This window comes from Squalius cephalus, assembly GCF_949319135.1.
Source record: "Squalius cephalus genome assembly, chromosome: 14".
Taxonomy (NCBI): Eukaryota; Metazoa; Chordata; class Actinopteri; order Cypriniformes; family Leuciscidae; genus Squalius; species Squalius cephalus.
Genome location: NC_137135.1, coordinates 13,153,102 through 13,158,320, shown reverse-complemented (window position 1 = coordinate 13,158,320; position 5,219 = coordinate 13,153,102). Strand labels below are relative to the sequence as shown.

General features: G+C 40.1%; 1 pseudogene across 1 annotated transcript; it reads left to right on the top strand.

Annotated features, from left to right (window-relative positions):
- Nucleotides 1–259: 259 nt before the first annotated feature.
- On the top strand, nucleotides 260–3,631 carry LOC307171405 (annotated as a pseudogene). The gene is made up of 8 exons: nucleotides 260–456; nucleotides 1,512–1,545; nucleotides 1,668–1,687; nucleotides 2,091–2,130; nucleotides 2,286–2,372; nucleotides 2,893–3,043; nucleotides 3,151–3,236; nucleotides 3,453–3,631. The product of its transcript is annotated as an uncharacterized misc_RNA (transcript).
- Nucleotides 3,632–5,219: the final 1,588 nt, after the last annotated feature.

Sequence of the window (5,219 nt, the reverse complement as noted above, 5' to 3'; positions counted from 1 at the left end):
TTGAGCTCTAAGACTATGTGCCATATTACTAGAGAGAAGAGCAGCACCATCCCAGAAAGGATGAATACTCAGGGCAGCCGCCCTTGGCGAGTGCAGCTTCTGCGTGGTCACGGCCCAGACAGGAAGCACAAAGGATGTGACGGTCTCCACCGACGAGAGGGCCTTGCACGAGGCACACTTAGTGCAAGGCATTTGAAACAACGCCTGGAAATTTTAGAAAAGAGTGACGCAGCGGCGAACACACTTGCGTTAAAAGGATATGGCGCGCCGGCTGGCACAGCAGAACAGCGGTCTGAAGGCAGCTACAGGAAGCTGGCGTCCTCAGATCTGCAAAGCAGCTGCTTATTCCGCTGAAGGCCCATCTCTTGTTTTTCCCTATATGAAGCCCATCACTGACCGGCTTATTGGGTTCATACTTTACAGCTTCAGGCATCTTGCCTCGGGATACTGCATGGAGTGAAGTTAAGCACGCACAGCTTTTTGAAGGGGGTTCCCATAGCGTAAGATAGCCTTATAAGTCAAGTCAAGTCAAGTCAAGTCAAGTCAAGTCAAGTCAAGTCAAGTCAAGTCAAGTCAAGTCAAGTCAAGTCAAGTCAAGTCAAGTCAAGTCAAGTCAAGTCAAGTCAAGTCAAGCTTTTCACAATACAGATTGTATCAAAGCAGCTTCACAGTATTAAATTAAAATAATACAACAAGGTTTGTTTCTAGTGGAATTTATTGATTGATAAAATTAAAATGAAATATCCCCAACTGAGCAAGCCAAAGGCAACAGTGGCAAGGAACTGAAAAACTCCATCAAGTGACCTAATGGAGAAAAAAAAACCTTGGGAGAACCCAGGCTCAGTCGGGGGCCAGTTCTCCTCTGGCGTTTATGAACTAGAGACCGGATTTAACTGTAAGATTAAAAATATTATATGAATGCCTGGCTGAAGAGATGCGTCTTTAATCTAGTTTTATGAGCTCGTAAACCGAGGTTACGTTAGTAACCGAGACGTTCTGTGGGTTTGATCCCACACAAGGGAGCTTACAATTACATTCATGCAAAAGACAAACACTGGCAGTCTATAGACCCCTTTTCAGTTTCCCCTTTTTTGTGGGCGGAGCTTAATGTGTAAGGTCACCTCTTTTTTTACAGTCTATGAAGGTCACTCACTGTCCAGGATGACCGCGATTGTTTTTTGCAAATGTGAATTTTAACGGACGGAACCAGATTGGCCGACCCATACACGCTCACTCAATGGATGGACGATCTGACAGGATTAACGTTAACACTACCTCGGTTGAGTGGCCTGACATCTACACTTACCTGATAGAGAAACCAAGCATAAAGAGAAACTGAGGGCATATAAATCTGTAGATGCCTGTAACTATGTGCTGAATGGTCACGTACAAGACTTGTGTTGTGTGGTACGATCCACAGACTGTCTGCTTAGCTGTCTGTTTATCTATCTATCTGCCTGCCTGTGTAACATTAATATCTCTTTAGAGAACTTTTTTGTCTCCCTTTACAGCATCAATTTCCAGCGGGTTGCAAGGACTTCTGTGGTAAGTTTGTTTTATTACTTCCATGCTCTGTCTTTGTTGAACAATCCAAAATTTGGTTTTGGGCTGTTTAGGGCCCGTTCAAAAATCTGTTTTGTGCAAGTTTCTCTCTGTTTATGTTTTAGGTTGAAGATGGCCCAGAGAGGTAAGCCTTACAGTTACTAATCTAGAGGCAATAGGCAAGTGTGTCTGAGAACGATGGTATGATCTGCAACTGTCTTTTTTTATCACTGATTTATTACTGACTAGCTTTTTCTTTCTTTGTTGTTATTCAACAAGAGAGAACTCCCATTAATGACAATCAAAAGGAAACCCTGAAATCCTTTTTTAAGGATGGAATGACACGAGTTGGTTCAGAATTAATATATACTCATTGTCTTCTCTCCACCAGTAAGCTGGTGTGTGGTGGGCGTTCTGGTGCAATATGGCTGCCGTCGCATCATCCAGGTGGATGCTGCACATTGGTGGTAATTCCCCCCTTCCATATGTAAAGCGCTTTGAGTGCCGAGAAGAGCGCTATATAAATGTAATGAATTATTAATACCAAGAGCTGCATCGGCTACTGGTTTGGACACCAGTGTCATAGAAATAAGGTTTACTTTAGTGCCACACTAACAAAGAACATGTCAAATAAATATATCATTATGCTGCACTTCTTGAATAAATGAAGTGTTTTGTTAACATTCAGTTTAATTGGTGTTTTATGAAATGCTCTTTCGTTATTTTTTGTTTTTCTTTTTCAGAACTGGATCGGTAATTACAAAAGATCAGTAATTACAAAAGCTTCGTCTGAGCCCCTCTTTAAAAAAGAGATGCTGACTCTAAAGTGTGTAGTTTTCTGTGCATCTGTTTTTTCCTCAGGCAAAATGAATGATATTAAAGGCAGGTGGGCCACATTGGGGGAAGATGAAAAGCTCATTTCAAATGAAATAATCACAAATATATATTCCAGCTGATTTTTGCTTACAAGGCTATCAACATCAAATATTCTCACATTGAAGAAATTGCCAAAGGCTCATACCACCCTCTCAAACTAAATTCCTACTGGTTGGGCTAGTCTATTCAGATCAAGGTGCTGAAGCATTAGTAGTCACAAATGGCTGTGAGTCAAATTATTAGTTGGATATTGGACTTATGTAAACACAGCTAATGTATAGTTAATGTAACCCAGGTGGTCCCTGACCACTTATTTGCCACGTGTGACAACACTGTTTTCATACATTGCCAAGCCCTGTTATGAGTTGTTTCTTCAGTGTGTGTTGGATTTTTAAAAGTAGGTTTTGTCTATTTTGTGTATAGTCAATTATTTACTATTTTTGTGGTTGTCTTCTTTATCTAAATATTGTGAAGGTGTCCAAGCTTGAGAATTTGGGTGTGGAAACAGCCATTTTATCACTTGACTGCTAGAAGTCCACATTAGAGGTGTTTGAACTGAGCAGCAAAGGAGCCACTGATTTCCTTGATTCAACGGACACAGTGAACTTTGCACTGCATTTCAAAGGTATTGGTTATATGAAAATCCACAGAAATAGACTCAGGCCCGTAATAGTACAAATATACATAATACAGTTTTATGAAACTAATTTTTGTCTGTTGTTACATCTGTAGCCAGCTCCTCAGCCGCAACACCCAGTACCAGAGATCATGTGCAAGAATCTATTCAAAAGTGCAAGATCTATGCAACCAAAAATATAGTAAGCATAAGTTCAAATACTTTTAAGACTGATGTAAAGAAACTGCTTATCTTGATAACCTGAATAAATTATCTAATGTGCCCATCAACTATTAGATTATGACACCTTACCAAAATGACTGTTTGCAGCCTGTACACTGGCTATCAACTAGAGGGGAGAGTCACAATTGTCCAACTGTGTAACATGTGCATGCATGTGTGTGCCTGTGTCTTTCAGAGGAGGCTGGAGGTACTGGAAGGCTCCCCTACCAGTCCCTGGTGAATCAGGGCATGACCATTAAAGTTGCTGGACTGCCCACAAGCCTTACCCTCAAGAAACCTTCCTTTTATGGAAGGAACCAATTGGAAGGCATTTTGAAAGCTGCAGAGGAGATTTCATTTGAAATAAGTAAGTGACATTACCATTGGTTTTATTTCTCCACTTTGAGTTTTGGGAGACCATTTGGCTCTATGCAAAGTGGGGAAAATAAGTTAACTAAAGAATAATACAGGCCTACATGTGAGTCTTTGTATAGTGCTGGGCCATTGCATCTCTCTCTGTCCCTCCACCCCAAGCGGTCAAGGCAGATGGCCGCCCACCCTGAGCCATGGTTCTGCTTGAGGTTTCTGCCTCTTAAAGGGATCATATGATGTGATTTCTTGTTTTCCTTTCTCTTCAGTGTGTTAACTTATGTTGCTGTTTGTGCATGTATAAGATCTTCAGAGTTACAAAGCTCAAAGTCTCAAACCCAAAGAGATATTATTTGTAAAAGTTAAGGCTCAGCCACACCTCCCCCCCCCCAACACACAACCGTTGCTCTATTTGTTGCTGGTCTTCGTCAACAACACGTGCTTTTGCACCACCTGCTGGTGAGATAGACTAACAGCAGATGGAGAGTATGCTCGGTAATCTACTGCTTTTCCTGCAGTTCCAGGATGTCAACGTAGTATTTTCTGTCGAATTTGAACCACTAAATTTGTGGAAGCGAATTTGCAAAGCGAAATAAAATCGACTGGAAATTACCTGTTGAATATTTTAGGTTGTATTTTTAAACAGTTTGAAGATTTTGGAAGTGAAATATGAAAGGTGAATATGGATTATTGAATTTTTAATAATGAAAATGTGTTTGAAATGTTTTGAATTGAAATATTAACAGCTTAAATATTCAACCATGCTGAATTTCAGCCCATAAAAATGCAAGCCCTAAAAATACAATGCATTAAAATGCAATCATGGTTAATGCAATGCAAATTTTTACAAGTAGTGCAATTCAACAGGCTTTTTTGTTTCAAAAACATTTGGCATTATTTTACTTCCATAGACTGTCTCCCTGCATTTATCAAATGCAAGTCCTTCATTGCTGACAGACAATTAAATTACATTACATTACATTAAAATAAATGAGTCCACCGCGCAAAATTACTGCTAAAACATGTGCCTCGTTTAAAAGGAAAAGGGGGAGGTATTGCTGTAATTCATATACTTAATTTAGCCAAAGTTGCAAAGCCGATTCGGTGTTATAAATATGGTAGAACTATCACTTCTGCCACTAAAGATTGCTTTATAAATAATCTTCCTGAGCAGTTTCATCTCGTCAGCATCCCAGATAGCCTAGAAGAACTCGTGTTCCAACAGAAATGATTGACTCTCTTTTCCAGCACTTTAGACACAGTTGCTCCGTTGCGCTTAAAGAAGATTAAAGGAAATAGTCCAACGCCGTGATACAACGAGCACACTCGGGCCCTTAAGAGAGCAGCCAGAAAAATGGAGCGCAACTGGAAGAAAACAAAATTAGAAGTTTTTTGCATTTCGTGGAAAGAGAGCTCGATTGCTTACAGAAAGGCCTTAAAAGCTGCTAGATCTGCTTATTTTTCAACATTTTTAGAAGAAAACAAACACAACCCTAGGTTTTATTCGAAACAGTGCCTAAATTAACGAAAAATAAAGCTTCAACACCGGACATTTCCATACAGCACAGCAGTAATGACTTTTTACTTACAAGAT